The sequence below is a fragment of the Gossypium hirsutum genome, chromosome D07 (assembly GCF_007990345.1).
Source record: "Gossypium hirsutum isolate 1008001.06 chromosome D07, Gossypium_hirsutum_v2.1, whole genome shotgun sequence".
NCBI lineage: Eukaryota > Viridiplantae > Streptophyta > Magnoliopsida > Malvales > Malvaceae > Gossypium > Gossypium hirsutum.
Genome location: NC_053443.1, coordinates 25,637,241 through 25,655,058, shown reverse-complemented (window position 1 = coordinate 25,655,058; position 17,818 = coordinate 25,637,241).

Genomic DNA, 17,818 nt, shown 5'->3' with positions numbered 1-17,818 from the left:
TGTCCTATTATAATTGAATTTACTCAACGTTTAAACACTTAAAACTTACCTCGGATGTGGTCGAACAATTTCGGCGGCTATTCAATCACTTTTTCCCTTCCCTTATCCAACTTTGGTCCTCTAAGCTCTTGAGCTTAATTTAACAAATAAATTGATTTAATCATTTGAGCATCAAAAGAGGAACTTATGGTACTTAGCCCATATATATATATATTAGACATTAAAGTCACATACATATGAAATCATAAATCAATTCAACATATTAGCCCACACTCTCTTTTAGCCGATTGTCTAAGCCAAGATAAAAGCATCAATATGCTTGCCTCTAGCCAAATACATGCAACACCAATCTTCTTCCTATGGCCGAATATGCATATCTATGTTGAGGCCAATTATATGCTTAATACTTCCTACAAGTATAGTTACTTGTATTGCTTATATATCATTTTGTTTCAAGTTCAAAACTCGACTAATACGCATATATACACTAGTAATCAAATACTAACATTTTGCACTTCACCTTACTACCATTTTACATCTACTTTCTACCATGACCGAATGCATCAAGACACCATACCATTCAATTTTGGTCATGGGTTACACAAAGAACTTAATGTCTAACTCAAAAATGCCAAAAAGAAAATCCAAGAGTCATCAATCACCATCACATGTATCATTACAAAGCTTTACACTTAGCATGCAAATGACATCAACACAAATCCACCTTAGCCGAAACTTAACTCATCTTCATGCCTCATCACCACAACATCAAACATCAACCAAGAAGACAACACCCATGGCCGAATATCATCTCCATCTCATAGCAAAGATTTAAACCATGGTGTTAGAATTGTGTGAACCAAATTCTAAGAGATTGCTTGCAAGTCAAGTTAAACAAAAATATATTTTCTTTCTAGAAGATTTAGTATTTATTAGTATAATATATTTTGCATTTATTAGTATAGTTTATTTGACTTACTAATTTATCCTATAAATAGACTCCTTTACAATCTTAGAATTAAGAGACACCCCATTAGATTAGAACTCATAACAGATTCAGAGAATTTTGTGTTTACGTTTGAGGGTTCTTTGTTTTTCGGGTTTTCGGGGTTTAGTTTTTATCTCCATCTTTTGTACTCTTCATTCTTTTGCCATTATAGTAAAATTATCTTTGCCCGTGGTTTTTTTATCCTCTTTTGAGGGGTTTTTCCACGTTAAATTTGTGTGTTCATCTTCTCAATTTCTTCTACTATTTTTACTTGTTCGTTGCTTATTCGGGACGATCCTAACAAGTGGTATCAGAGCTAGTTTAACTTTCATAGATCAGCCCGGTCAGAGATGGCAGCAGCAAGGTTTGAAATTGAAAAGTTCGATGGTGAGACAAATTTCAATCTGTGGCAAGTTCGGATGATGGCAATTCTAGTTCAAAATGGCTTGAAAAAGGTTGTTACAGGGAAAAAGCCTGAGAATCTAAATCAAACAGAATGGGAAGAGCTTGATGAAAAGGCCTTGTCTGTAATCCAGTTGTGCCTCGCGAATACAGTATTGCAGGAGGTATTGATGGAGAAGACCTCATTCGCCTTGTGGAAAAGGTTAGAAACTCTTTATGCGACTAAGTCTCTGGCTAACCGTTTAGTGTTGAAACAATGTCTATTTACGTTTCGCATGAACGAAGGTGAGCTTCTTAAAGATCACATCAGTCAATTCATTACTCTTTTAAATGATTTAAAGAACGTTGAGGTTCATATTGACGATGAAGATCAAGCTATGCTATTATTGTGCTCTTTACCCTCTTCATACAAGTCTTTCAGGGAGACCCTGATTTATGGCAGAGACAAACTCTTGTTCGAAGATGTGAAGGGTCATTTGTTGAGTAGAGACAAACTCGACAATGAGTTTGGTTTGAATAGCAAAGCAGATAGGCAAGCTTCCATTTTGGTAGCATCAAAGAAACGAGACAAAAGGTGTCGCTATTGTAAAAAGTTAGGTCACGTCAAAGCAGATTGTTATAAACTGCGAAATAAAAGAGCTGCTGAGAGTAACGAAGAAGATGTAGCTGGTGCTAATTTGGTCGATGAAGGCGGTGATGATTTCTTGTTAGTGTCAACGAGCGATAACTCCAAGCTTACGTCTGAGTGGATCCTAGATTCAGGATGTTCTTTCCACATGTGTCCCAATAGAGAATGGTTCTCCACATACAGTTCAGTTGAAGGTGGAGTTGTGCACATGGGAAACGATTCATCTAGTAAAATAATCGGTATTGGTACTGTTAAAATTAGGATACACGATGGGACGATTAGGACACTCTCAGATGTCAGGTATGTACCTGATTTACGAAAGAATCTCATCTCCTTGAGTATTTTAGACTTGAAAGGATGCAGAATCAACATCGAGTCGAGCGACATTAAAGTATCTCGTGGAGCTCTCGTTTTGTTAAAAGGTAAAAGAACCGGCAGTCTTTATATTCTGGAAGGTTCTACAGTGACCGGTGAAATCGGACGTCCCTCGTCCGTTACGGAGTCAAAGTCAACTCATTTGAAGCGGAGGCAACTTGGTCATAGGAGGGAAAAAGGTATGACCGTTTCGTTGAAGAGAGGTTCTCTTTTGGATGCAGGTTTTGAAAAGTTAGGGCACTGTATTTGTGAAAATCAGACCCGGGTTAGTTTTGATTTGGTAGTGCACAAGTCGAAGGCTAGAAGTCTTCCAGCTTCTAAGCATAGATTTGACTCAGTTAATTCCCTGCATAGTTCAAGATAGGCCTGTGGCGGGTTTTGGCAAAGATGGCATTGAAAGAATTCGTGTCAAGGTGGAGATTGTTAGAATTGTGTGAGCCAAATTCTAAGAGATTGCTTGCAAGTCAAGTTAAACAAAAATATATTTTCTTTCTAGAAGATTTAGTATTTATTAGTATAATATATTTAGCATTTATTAGTATAGTTTATTTGACTTACTAATTTAGCCTATAAATAGGCTCCTTTACAATCTTAGAATTAAGAGACACCCCATTAGATTAGAACTCATAACACATTCAGAGAATTTTGTGTTTACGTTTGAGGGTTCTTTGTTTTTCGGGTTTTCGGGGTTTAGTAAAATTATAGTAAAATTATCTTTGCCCGTGGTTTTTTTATCCTCTTTTGAGGGGTTTTTCCACGTTAAATTTGTGTGTTCATCTTCTCAATTTCTTCTACTATTTTTACTTGTTCGTTGCTTATTCGGGACGATCCTATCACATGGGCTAGGTAGAACTCAAACTAACAACTAAAAACATGCATGAATCTCAAGGACAACATCAAACATACCTTAGTCTAGCAAACCACCATAGCCGATTTTCTCAAGCTCTTCCCCTTCCTTTCTTTCCTCTATTCGGCCAAAGATGTTCAAGAATGAACACTTTTTTTTTGTTTTCTTTCTTCAATTCACGGCAAAGGGGGGGGGAAACATGGATGAGACAATTTTTTTCATCATCATTTACCTTTCCATTATTATTTTATTACCCATACTCCTTATTTTATTTTATTGTTTCCTCCCATGATGCACCAACACAACATGTCTATGACATGTTTTGCCCATCACCCTTTGTCAATCCTAATGTCATGGCCGGCCACTACTAGATGGGGGGGAAAAATGGACATGCAAGTCCCCCCTTTTTCAACATGCACTAATAGGTCCTTATGTTTTGATCTATCACATTTAAAAAATGTCACACATAAGTCCTATTGACTAAATTCACATGAAATTTACTAAATCGAAGCTTAAAATTTTCACACATTTATTTTAGACAATAAATATCATATTCAAATAATTTGGTGACTCGGTTTAGCGGTCCCGAAACCGCTTTCCGAATAGGGTCAAATTAGGGGTGTCACAACTTACACAAGCCAAATCCACCTATATTCATGCATTCAAATTGTACCTGACACATGCGTGTTCAATCTAGATCATCATAGTATTTAAACATACAACCAATATGCAAAAAAGGCACTTCAATCACAACAATCAAACTTAATTATACATTTGCTAAGTTTAGTCATAAATCAACCAACCATTTGAACTAATTCTATACCAACATTTACCACAATGTTCACATACCAATATACTCAAATATAACAATTTGACCATTCAACAACTATTATCACTAAACCTTAGCAAACTTGGTCATATGCCAACCACATCCAATTATACCAAATTAGACATTTATCTAATCAATACTCACTATCTATTTCCATATCAAACCATACCTCAATGACAACATTCCAACATATCAAAACAACATTTCATAGAATGCATATTTATTCATCGTTCCAACTACCATCATTTAAGCACCAAAATGCCAAAATAGTAACCATTAAAAGATCATACATACATGTTAACATAACCACCTAAATGACATAAACCAACCATTTCCAAATAGTACCAATCAACCGACATTTATATACCATATTTACATCATGCACATCTAGTTCAAAACTTCACAAAATAAACTATATTTTGACCATGTTGAGATCAATTTATCACATACCATTTTGTCTATTTAAAGATACATTAACATATACCAATTTTGGTCATTTCAAAACATGGATCAATTTGACCATATTAACCACAACCAACAATGTAACACCCCGTACCCGAGACCGTTGCCGGAGTCGGACACAAGGGGTTCACAGACTAAATTCGCTTACTATCGCAGTCCATTTAAAAAAATTTCCAGGCAGTTGGCTAACTGCGTCACTGTCACCTTAAAAATCATATCTTGAGTTTCACAACTCGAAAATCAGTTTCGTAATTTTTCCCTGAAACTAGACTCATATGCCCATCTACATATTGTTTCTAGAATTTTTGGTCAGGCCAATTAGTACAGTTTATTAGTCAAAGTCTCCCATGTTACAGGGATCGACTACACTGACCTTTGCGCATTACGACTTGGATATCTCCCTGTACAGGGCTTCAATACTGATGGCGTTTGTTTCTATAGAACCTAGACTCAGATAGGAATCTATACATATATGGCATGACTCCTAATTATCTCTGGTTAATTTATAATGAATTTCCAAAGTCGGAACAGGGAATCCAGAAACCGTTCTGGCCCTGTCTCACGAGAACCTGAATATCTCTTAACATACTGTCCATATGATCGTTTCGTTACTTTCCTATGAAAATAGATTCATCAAGGTTCGTTTACATAATTTATTCACTATTTAATTCCATTCCTACTATTTTTAGTGATTTTCCAAATCTACATCACTGCTGCTGTCAGCATCTGCCTTTAAGGTAGACTTTACCTATTTCATAGTTTCCATGATTCAACTAGCCCTTTTAGCATAAATAGCACAAATTATGATAGTGATTAACCATTCCCATGGCCAATACTTGTTAAGCATATCCACACCTCTCAATAACCATATCCATACCAAATGATTATAACATTATGCTCAAACATATATAAGCCATTTTCGCATGGCTATCCAAAATTATACAAATCCAAAGCGTCCATGACCCACAACAAAAAGGGTAGTCCTATACATGCCATTTTCAGAGTTCAACCAAAAGTGTACCAAAAGGGCTTTGATAGTGTGGGAGACTTCGACTTCCAAAAATCCCGAGTCCGATAGCTGACGAGCCAAAATCTATAAAACAGAGAAACAAAGAAACGGAGTAAGCAATTTATGCTTAGTAAGTTTTGAGCAAAGGATTCCAGCACAACAAAAGTATAGCATTCATATAGCTAAACGGATAATTTCATATGCACAAATTTTCAATATCATACTTACTTCACATTACCAACCCTTATGTTCATACACAAAAGATCAACTTAGCCAAAGGCCGGTAGCTCATTTATCAACTGAGCGAATACTTATTTGTAAGGGCTCAACTAATTCAAAGCACATACGAAACATACCTCAATGTTGGGATGTTACAAGCGTATTAACTGAAATTTTACAGCAAGATCATTCATTCCCAAATCACGTACCTTTGGAATTTAACCAGATATAGCTACTCGTTCAAATGCCTTCGGGACATAGCCCGGTTATAGTGACTCGCACAAATGCCTTCGGGACTTAGCCCGGTTATAGTAACTCGCACAAATGCCTTCGGGACTTAACCCAGATTTAGTAACTCGCACCAATGCCTTCGGGCTTAGCCCGGAATTAGTAACTCGCACAAATGCCTTCGGATCTTAGTCCGGATATGGTCACTTAGCACAAAGCCTTCGGGACTTAGCCCAGACATCATTCAAATAAGCATGCACATTTAACAATAAATCATGACACATTCGTATTTCATTTTCATTAGCAAAACTCAAACACAAGACACTTATCATTCTTGCAATTTCGGCTCAATAGCCACACACAAAGAGCATGATTTTGATTTGCTTAAAACATGATCTAATCAAATCATAATTTAAGCTCTATTACTCAAGAACTTACCTCGGATGTTGTCGAACGATTTCGATGGCTATTCGACCACTTTTTCCTTCCCTTTATCGGATTTAGATCCCCTTTGCTCTTGAGCTTAATTAAACAAATAAATTGATTTAATCATTTGAGCATCGAAAAGAGGAACACTAGGCACTTAGCCCATATTTATACATTAGACATTAAAGTCACATACATGTGAAATCATGCATCAACTCAACATATTAACCCACACTCCCTTTTAGCCGATTGTCCTAACCAAGATATAGGCATCAATATGTTTGCCTCTAACCGAATGCATGCAACACAAATCTTCTTATGTGGCCGAGTATGCATGTATATGTTGAGGCCAATTATATGCTTAATACTTCCCACAAGTATGGTTACTTGTATTAGTTATATACCGTTTCGTTTCAAATTCAAAACTCGGCTAATACGCATTTATACACTAGTAATCAAATACTAACATTTTGCATTTTATCTTACTACCATTTCACTTCTACTTTCTACCATGGCCGAATGCATCAAGACACCATTTACCCTTGCAAGGCATAAATTTCATCATCAAAACTAACAAGCTTATAATCCCATGACCGAAACTTCTAACAACACCAATTAAAATACTTCATGGGTTTGAGGTAAAACCAAGAAAGAAACTCATGAATATCGAGATATAAGCACTAACATTGTTCATCTAGATTTAGCATGACACAACATCCATCACCCTTATATTTACCATAGCCGAAAACCTTACTCATTCCAAAAATTCAAATCTCAACTTGGTCACAAAAATAACTTGGTATCTCACCAACACAACATCAACACCAAGCAAGAATGATGCATCCATGGCCGAGTGTCATTTCCATCACATAGCAAGATTTAGACCATGGGCTAGGTAGAACTCAAGCTAACAACTAAAACATGCATGCATCTCATGGAACATCATCAAACATACCTTAGCCTAGTTACATGCATGGCCGAACCTCTTCAACCTTTCTTCTTCCTTCCTCCTTAAAATTTTCGGCCAAGGATGAACCAAAGGATGAACATTTTTTTTTGTTTTTCTTTCTAGTTTCGGAAAAATGGGGGAACAACCACACACTTTTTTTTTGTTTTCATCATATTCCCTTTCATTATTTTATTCCCATGCTCCTTATTTTATCATACTTCCCATGAAACACTAACTTAACATGTTTATGACATATTCTTGCCCATCACACTTGGTCTACCATACTTGTCATGGCCGGCCACTACTAATTAGGGGGAAATTGACATGCAAGTCCCCCATTTTTATTTCATGCACTAATAGATCCTTATGCTTTGACCTACCACATTTCAAAATTTTCTCACATAAGTCCTATTTACTAATATTCACCTACAATTAAACAAAATTCAAATATGAAATTTTCACACATGCATATATACATATAATAAGCATCAAATATGACAGCTAATTATTTTTATGACTCGGTTTAGCGGTCCCGAAACCACTTCCCGACTAGGGTCAATTTTGGGCTGTCACAAACAAGACATCAATAGTACTTTAAGTACCTCAAATCCAAGGCAACATTTCATGCCATAATCATCAACCAAAATAACATATACATGTCAAACTCATCAATTAAACATTAAACATAGTCCACCTATACATGTCATTATAACCACTACGAAAGCATCAAAATCTACCGATATAATCGTTGGATAGTGTGATAGATCTCCGACGAGCTTCCAACCTGATCGAGCTTGTGACAATCTAAAAAGTGAAGAAAAAACAACTACGTAAGTAATGAATGCTTAGTAAAATCCTATAAACCATAAGCATAATATTACATTTCAATAATGAAATTTATAGGTTAAATACAAGCCTATACCAATGGCTAAAGATTTATCCAACCATAATTATCAACTCACAATTGAATAAGTTTATTAATGTCACATAATTATTAACCATTCATAACATGATAAGATTTTATGAGACATAATATACAATCATCAACCTTTCTATAAGATTATATATCTTTCTATTTACTTTCTTTTCATTACATTCCCAATGCTTATATAAGCCTAAACAACATTATCAATTCCCGACTTAGTGTATTTATCCATGATATAGGTATATTCATCAATAGCATAAACAATTTGCTCACATATAAATACATCATTTATCACATTAGACCTTTTATAACATCATGATACATCCCAATTACGCACTTACCATTTCATTTCCTTTTCTTACCTATTTCATATGTATAGTGAGCGTAATTTTAAACGTCAATAATATCCACAAGCTTGGAATAAGCCTAAGCACATCAACAACACATGTTAGTTCATTTAAACATGATTCATATGAATTTGACATGGATAACCATTATACTTGAGCATGATTTAAATGGATTAATCATCCATCTCATAACATATAATGTTTTCCATGTATCACCATTTCAATAAGTTTCATACATACATATCTTAATTCATATTGAACATTTACCATTTCATTTGCATACATAACACATAAGACATAAACATAGCATTAACCATAGTCACAAGTAAGTGATTAAACACATCACTTAGCTATATCATCACTTGGAAAGATATGGTACATAAACATAACATCAGTTAAATCATACTTTTCATAATCGTGAATGTTCTTACTTTGATCATCAATACATCATACCTTTCTATAATTGTCGTAGTGAAATCAATTGAAACCCTTACCAGTTCATCCCTTTTCATGCCTGTTCAATCACTTAGAATAATATCGGATATGCGGGAAAGCTCACACAAAGTGTGCTAAACATATAGTCGTAGCTCACACGAGCTATAAAATGGGTCTATTCACACAAGCTGTCGGTTAGAATGTAAGCTACATGATGCTGCTCACACAAGCTGTCGAGTATCTGCAACTAATGTTGGATCTCAGCCATCGGTAGGACATTCAGTACCAGCACTCGAAACATGGTAACCTGCTACTCACACAAGCTGTCAGTCGGAACGTAGCTACACAGTGTTGTTCATACAAGCTATCGAGTATTCGCAACACATGTCGGAACTCAGCATTGGTAGGACATTCTAGATCAGCACCCAAAACATGCTAACCCTAATGACATGTCATTTGTATCCTATATATTCCTAAGGTTCAAATGGAGCTTGATAGTTGTTGTACGTCGTTGAATTTCCATCGTTTCTTGACAAGATAAATTACATAATAACATATAAAATATTGATTCAATCACAATAGAATCACATGCTAACATTCAATTTAATCAACATTATACAAAATTCAATTCATACGAACTTACCTGGCTAAATTACAGAAATGACGAAGTACTGGGGCATTTTGGTAATTTTCCATTCTCCTCGATGTTCCACTCAATCTTGATCATGCAAACGTATAGCCATAGTCAAACCTTGAAGCATAAAAATGGTTTATTTCAGTGGTGAACTAGCCAAATGAAGAAGAAAACTTTATGTTTTCTTATTATTATATTTTTAACCTTTATTCTTTATTTTAATAATAAAATAACTTATAAAACTTATAAAATAAAAAGAAATTAAAAATTAAACCGTCCACCATCTTAAAAATTGGGTAATTTACCCATTAAGGCCATCCAATTATAATTATGTAATCAATTAACGCCTTTAAACTAATAGCGATTGACTTTTTCAAATTTTACGATTTAGTCCTTTTTGCTTAATTAACTATTGAAACATTAAAATTTTTCAGCGAAACTTTAATACCACCTTAATGACACTTAGTAAATATTTATAAAAGTATTTACGGCTTGGTTTATAGAAACGAGGTCCCGATAACTCATTTTCTAAAACACTTGACCTTAGGGTCTTACTACTTGAACTTAATTAATCATCAATATAATAAAAATCACTATATCAAATTGTAGATCTTCGCGCAGGGTAGGAGTGTGGCTAGGTGGTTTATTTATATTAGAAGAAATCTTTTAAAGATATTTGAAAAAATTTATATTAATCTACATGATGTTATGTTTGCATTGTGGAAATTATTTGCATTCACTGAGCTTGTTGAAGCTCACTCACTCATTTCAACATATGTAGATTAGTGACGTCACGTATGGGCGGTATGGTTACCGAGGGAGTGACCCAAGGAAGACTGGTTATTCATTGTAGGTGTTTCATTATTTATATACATATTGGAGAACTAGACAATGTGGTAGAACTATTTTGGGTTATTAATCTTTAAACATTTTGATTTGGCTTATAAGAATTTCATGTTATTTTTATGCGAGAATATTTATACATCAATGTTGGCATAACGATTCTTGCTTGGATGATTGGACATTTTGGATTGATAAACATTGCCATAACATAATGAAATAAACAAAGTACTTGATTCATGTTGCTTAGGAACTAATTAAAATGAGTTATTTGCTTTTCTATGCTGCATTTTTAGCTCTAGTGGTAGAGGTATCGATAGTTGGCTTTGAAAATTGAAACCTCTGTGAATTAAAATGTATAGGATTATAGATTGAGGATTTGGTATTTATACCTTATCTCGAGTATCGATACTCATGACTAAAGTATCAATATTCTATAGCAGGTTCTGATAATTTTTAACAATTGAGATTTTGGCTGAGAAATAGTAAGCTATTTTGGTCTCGTTTTTTCCAAGTGGTATCGATACCACATGAAGGAAATATCGATACCTTAAATGTCAGTATCGATACCTACGAATAGTTCTATGAAATTTGCTAAATAGCCCTTATGCATGATTCTAACTATATGTATGACCGATTAATGAATGATTTGTATGTAACAATGTTAATTAATTAATTAGATGGCTTAAAACTGATACGGTTTAACTAAAGAAAATTGGTCAGCTTGAACCTAATTCCTATTTGATGTACATGAGACGAGACGGTGGTGTGGCATCCCGTCTTTGGGCTTGGTGACTAGGACGGGTATAAGGTGTTACAATTTAATTATATTAGAAGAAATATTTTAAAGCTATTTCAAAATGCTAATCATATTTGGGCTAGAGAATGTGATGAAAGGAGGTGCAAAATCATCTACACAGAATACGCGAGTAACTGATTGTTCATTATTGGTCCCAATTGTCGGGTGAAAATTTTACCCAATTTAAATACACTGAATATCAAAATGAAAGATGATATTGATGAGCTAAAAGTTTTGATGGACTTCATCATCAACTATCCGTTCAGATCTATTATCCGAGATTATTGTCATTTCAGATTGTTTGCTAAATTGATAGTTTTTCTTGGCTATATTGATTCTAAATTTTTATAAATTTATTACATCTTTTGTATATCTATTTTATTTTCCACATTGAGAATAACAACATGAATCCCAAGTTTTTACTTGATGCTTCATTTGTTTGGGGAGACCCCGATAACTGCTGCTTCCTTATAAATTTGGCTTATCTCATAAAGATAATTGTGTCTGATGTGAAAGCATATTATAAAATTCAGCATATCAGCAAAACTTGTGCACCATATGTGTAATTATCAATTATTATATTTTTAATTCATATTTTAAAATTTTGATAATTGAAGTTCAAAACTTGTGCAACATATGTGCAATTATATTAGTTTATGTTTATGCGGGAAAACCAAAATGAATTTAAAAATGAAAAAAACAACATCATACATTTGCACTTTTGAACTGTAAAAGTAAGCATTTATAAGCATATTGCATTTTGCTATTCAAAGTATCTAAATTGGGTAAAATTTTTACCCGACCATCGGAACTCATAATGAACAAACACTTACTTGAGCATTCTTTGAAGATGCTTTTGCACCTCCTTTCATCACTTTTTCTAACCCAAATACGAGCAGCATTTTGAAATATCTTTAAAAAAACCTTGTCTAACATAGGTAAACCACCTAGCCTTACTCTTGTGTAAAAACATACGTTTCCATTCCCTTTCCTTTTTGTTAAAATACGTTACCACATTTAAATAATGTTCTAACGCGAGTAATCATTCATTTTCATAGTATAAAAGTTGATGACACCTCAGTATGTCATCATTATTGTGATGCTTAGCCAGAAATTTGTACATCTACAAAGCTGCCCTTTTGTCTGTATCAAGGGGTTTTAAAGTTTTCTAGCGAAGACATTCGCTCGACTTCTCTTCCTTATACAAATGAAAAGGTTACTTTGTAGATATACAATTTTCTGGCTGTCAATCACAATGACGATAACATATTGAGGTGTTATCAACTTTTATACTATGAAAACAAATGGTTGCTCGCAGTAGAACATTCTAAAAACGTAGTAACATATTTTAACAAAAAGAAGAGGGAGTGGAAACATAGGTCTTCACGCAGGGCATGAGTGAGGCTAGGTGGTTTACTTATATTAGAAGAAATCTTTTAAATATATTTCAAAATGCTACTCGTATTTGTACTAGAGAAAGTGATGAAAGGAGGTGCAAAAGCATCTACGCGGATTACGCAAGTAACTAGTTATTCATTACTGATTCTTCCTTATACCTTTCTGTCTATATAAGAAATAGTAGATGAGTAAATGTCTTCGCTTTATAGACAAAAGGTAGCTTTATGTATGTACAAATTTCTCGTCAAGCATCATAATGATGATGACATACTTAGGTGTCATTAACTTGTATACTATGAAGGCAAATGGTTGCTCGCATTAGAACATTCTTAAAACTTAGTAATGTATTTTAATAAAAAGCAGAGGGAGTGGAAACTTATGTTTTCACATAAGAGTGAGGCTAGGTGGTTTACTTATATTAGAAGAGCATTTTTAAATATATTTCAAAATGATGCTTGTATTTGAGCTAGAAAAAGTGATGGAAGGAGGCGTGGAAGCATCTACACAGAATATCCAAGTGTTTGTTCATTAAGGATTCTGATGGTCGGGTAAAAATTATTTTACCCATTTTAGATACACCGAATAGCAAAATGCAATATGCTTATAAATTATTACTTTTACTGTTCAAAAGTGCAAGTTGATGGTGTTGGTTTTACGTTCATAAATTCGTTTTGGTTTTCCCATATGTATATACTAATATAATTGCACATATGCTGCATAAGTTTTGAACTTCAATTATCATATTTTTAAAATCATATTTTTAAAATATTTTTAAAATATGATGATTGATAATTGCACATATGTTGCACAAGTTTTGCACATATACTGAATTTTATAATATGCTTTCACATTAAGCACATTTCTCTTTATGAGATAATCTAAATTTATAAGGAAGCAACACTTATCGGCGTCTCCTTAAATGAAAGGAACATCAAGTAAAAAATTGGGATTCATGTTATTCCTATCAATGTGGAAATTAAAATAAAGATACGGAAGATTCAATCAACTTATAAAATTTTAGAATCGAGATAGTGAAGCATGTTAATGCTATCGTACTTAACTATTAGAGCATGTCATGTTCCATTGCATGGGGTGGGACAATTTGATTGTAGGAAGTAGTCAATAGTTTATCTACTTACCAATGGTTTATCCACAACATATTTTAGTCAGCAATCACTTTGTAACAACCTAAACCCAGCCTAGACGTTATGGCCGAATCTCGGGCATTTGATTGGCCATGAAGATGGCAAGGAAATCATTTTATTATGTTTCTCTGAAAAATTATTATTTAAGAAATAGATTGCTATTTTTAATGGGAAATGCTTTTAAAATATTTGTTTTAAACACTATTATCAATTATGGATATTTTGAAAAATTGAAGTTTGATTATTAAAAAACGACACTTAATTTGAAACTAACGTAGCGAAATTTTGAAAAAAAATCGTATTTGGCTAAAAATCATCATGTTATTGTTATTCCATATGATAATGCTTTGAATGGATAAATTAGATTTAAAACCCATAAAAAAGTTATCCTTATTTATAAGGATTGTTGTGTCGAAAACATAGTTCATATTGAAAACTCAATTTTCTTATAACACCGTTAAAATGTCATCTCAAAACCAAATCATGCAATTTATCCGAAATACCCAAATTAATGTCCCATGCCACAGTTCGTAAGTAATAATTTAACTGTACAAAACTCAATATAAGAAATATAAAGTATAAGTCATTAATTTTAAAAGATTTATCCGAGCTCCTCCAATAGTGGCGTCCGAGTCCTAACTTCTTGGGTTATCTGAAAGTGTAACAAATTAAATGGGTGAGCTATTTAAGCCTAGTGTGAGTACTAACACAAGTATAACAATATTGAAGTCAAGCATTTTATAAAATAATAGGAATTATAGAAATGGCATACTTTCATAGACAAAAAAGTGTATGTTGATATCGATGCAGAACTTTTTCATAAATCAGTGCAAGTTTTTTCGAAAACATTCATACCCAACTCCACTACACACCATAATAGAGTTCTCCAGAACTTGTCCATCCAATAACACACCAACTTGTGGACAAACTACCAAAATATTACAGACAAGCTGTCAAATACGAATAGTGTGGACATGCCATTAGACACTGCAGATAAACTGCCAGAGGTTGTGGTTATACCACCAGAATATGCAGATTATTAAACTTCCAAAATCTTCCACCTTTCAATATTATCCCAACCTATGTATGTAATAAAGAAACAAAAATCAAAATTTTCTAGTAGCAAGCTTGACATGCGAATCAGACTCTTTATTTCACATTAGGCATGCTTAACATGCAAATCAGATATTTTAACACATAATATCACAATAGGCATGCTTAACTTAAGTAAGATAAAAGAAAAGATGACAATTGGTAGGATTCCTAGCTAAGTTGGATGACTAACTTAGGTAAGCTCACATCTTTATGGAAAGAAAGGAAACACAAGGAGCAAAAGTGGATCATAGAGGGGACAAGTGGAGTGAAATGTGGATCAAGGAAGTAAGGATGAAAGGTTGACTAGACATGAAAGGAAATAAATCTTCCCTTTGTATGGAAACAAGCATAGATGACTAAGCTTGATAAATGAAGGATTTTCTTGCCAAAACTTAAATAAAAATTATGTGATGATGGGGACTTGAACATAGGACCTAAGGGAATTAAATCAAGCTCTTAACCATTAGCCAACTTACTAGCTTGTCTATAAACTAATGAAAGAATAATAAAACATGGGATGTGACACACCTGCTTGACCAGTGGTTTATCCACAACATATCTTAGTCGACAGTCATATGTTCTACCAGTGGTTTATCCACTACGTATTTTAGTTGGCAGTCACCTGCTCGAGCAGTGGTTTATCCACAACATATTTTAATCGACAGTCACCTGCTCGACCAGTGGTTTATCCACAACGTATTTTAGTCCGCAGTCACCTTCTCAACTAGTGGTATATCCACAATGTATTTTAGCAACTTTTATCTGTACAAACGGATCGTTCATCAACAAATATATTTATCATTAGCACTTCATCTACAATGATTGGTGGTTTATCCATAATGTGGTGTAAAGGTAGAGGAGTTCTTGGGAACTCCTACTATGGTGTGTAGCAGTAGAGTAAGACCTTTTTACTATTAAACCAAACTTATTGTGCATTTATAACCAATTGCATGGCTACGAACATTGAAATATATGTTGACTAGTTGGTCTGAATTACCGACATTCTTTATTGCTAATTAATTTTGATTTGTTCTATGAGTTGATATTCTACTTGACTTGTTTGTTGTTTGCACTGTTTCCCTTATGACGAAACTAACACTAAGATTTATAGCTCACCCCCCTTTTATTTCCATCTTTACAAATAACTCACCAGGTTAGGGCGCGAATGGGAATATGGAGGGCTCAGATACATTTTATTTTTATGAAATTATTATTAGCCTTATTTTATAATTTCTATTATTTCGGAACCCTACTATTTTACTTATTTTGTGGCATGAGACTCACATTTAAGGTTTATTTAGCATGCATGACATTTAACTTAATTTAATATATGGAATATAATTATCTATGCATGAAATATAGTTTTTATCAGAACTAAGTGAAAAATCACTTTTCTATTGCTAACTTTATAAATAAATTTTGGAAGAATACATAAATTAACTAAGCTTTTAGAAATAGTCATCGTTACAAGAAAATGTTAAAATTAATTGGTTTTTTTGTTAACTTATGTATATTTTTGAAAATAGGCTAATTTTTCTTTTAAAATAAACAAATGTTAAATTCATTATTTTATAAACTTCGATCATAATAGGTCATCTCAGTGGTCGATGTAATCTCCTGAATTCGGGTCTAACGTCTAAGTCGAGTTGGGGAGGTTACATTTGGTGGTATTAGAGTTAGAGGTTTACAAAACTCTAACTATGGATTTTTGAAAGAGTCTACATGCATGCATCTAAAAGTAGTTTTTTTGGAAAAAAAAATCATGCCACAAGTATTTGAAAAACTGGTTTTCTATAGTAAATTAAATTTGAGATTTCGATGTCTACCCTACTTTAGTTACTGTTACTTTTGAGACTTTAGATAAACTGTAATCTTAGGATGTAAGAATTCAGGAAATAGATAATGCTTGAACTTTTACTTGAAAATCATAGATAAACCTTAGACTCAAAGAAAAAAATAGTGTTTCTGTTAAACCAAGAATTTAGGGTAAAGGAAACTGTTAGTGAAATTACTATATCTAGTCCTTTAGTACAGTCCATGGTAGTGAATAGGATCTTCAAGGGAAGTCTATTGGAGGTTTAAAAGGAAGTATTGTTTGGAACTAAATAAGAATCAGAGTTGCGTAGTGAGAGCATGGTGGTTGTTTTGAGAAAGAGGAATAACAAATTTTTTTATTAAGCAATTAGTGTGTCAACAGGGAAAATTGAAGGATGAAATTTCTTTAAAGAGTGAAGAACTATAACACCCCAAAATATAGGGGGTTAGATGAAACAAATAACCAATAAATAACTTGGTCTTGATGGTTAAGTACTTAGTACACTCCCTAGAGGTCCTAGGTTTAAATCCCCACTCTACCTATTTTCTTCCATTTTATTTTAGCAACCAAGGAACCAAGGCCAACTAAGATATATAATAAATGTGGTAAAAATAAGCCAAGGGGCAGCAACCCAAATGGTAAGGCTTGTTTTCTCCCTTGTCCTTAGGTTCATATCACACCACTCTCCTTCCCATTTCTTCCTTTTTGGATGACAGGAAGGGCTAATTTCCCAATCAACCCTCTAATTTTGAAATCATAAGTATTTACTACATTTTCCTAATTATACATTAAGTCTAATTCCATTTTAACCCTAAATTGAAACTCTCTTTTCTTCCCTTTAAATCCTTCATCTTCTTTTATTTTTTTCTTTTATTTTCAAAAAAATTTTACATTCTTTTGCTGGAAATTGATCTCTTGAAAACCTGAATCAAGATCAATTCTTGATTGAATCCATTTCTTCATCGATCATCGGATCTATCATCAATAACCTTCGAAATCCCATCAAAGATCGATAACAATTC